Here is a 504-nt window from a genome sequence, read left to right on the forward strand (position 1 = left end):
ATAATGTTGTGAAATTCTCCAAATATTTTCTTTATTGTTCATGTATCTTTTTTTTCATTTCTTTATACCACCAACATGCACTGACACCTATCGTGATCAACGATCTCGTGATCGTTGGTCACGAATTAGTCGTTACTTTCCTTTCACTGGTAACTCTTGGACTCGGTTTGAAAACACGGTTAAGGTTTGGATGACAATGAAGACTTAATTCTTTGTCAAAAATAGTCCAGTCGTAGAAATTCTGTGAACATGCAGATTATTTTAGTTTAGCTTAATTCAGGTGATAATGTCATTGGATATCAAATTGTTTCTATTCTGAAGAGATATCTTTTTTCTGTTCAACTTAACCAAACACAAAAGGGATAACGTCAATAGGCCTACATGTACAAGATAGTTGTTATACGTCGCGGTGGGATATGGGGTTGGGGTTGAGGGCCGTGACTGGAATCTCTCCTGTCGCTTTTCATTTAAATGTCTAGTCTGGAAGCAAGACTATAACTAGTT

The sequence above is a fragment of the Diadema setosum genome, chromosome 18, assembly GCF_964275005.1.
Source record: "Diadema setosum chromosome 18, eeDiaSeto1, whole genome shotgun sequence".
Taxonomy (NCBI): Eukaryota; Metazoa; Echinodermata; class Echinoidea; order Diadematoida; family Diadematidae; genus Diadema; species Diadema setosum.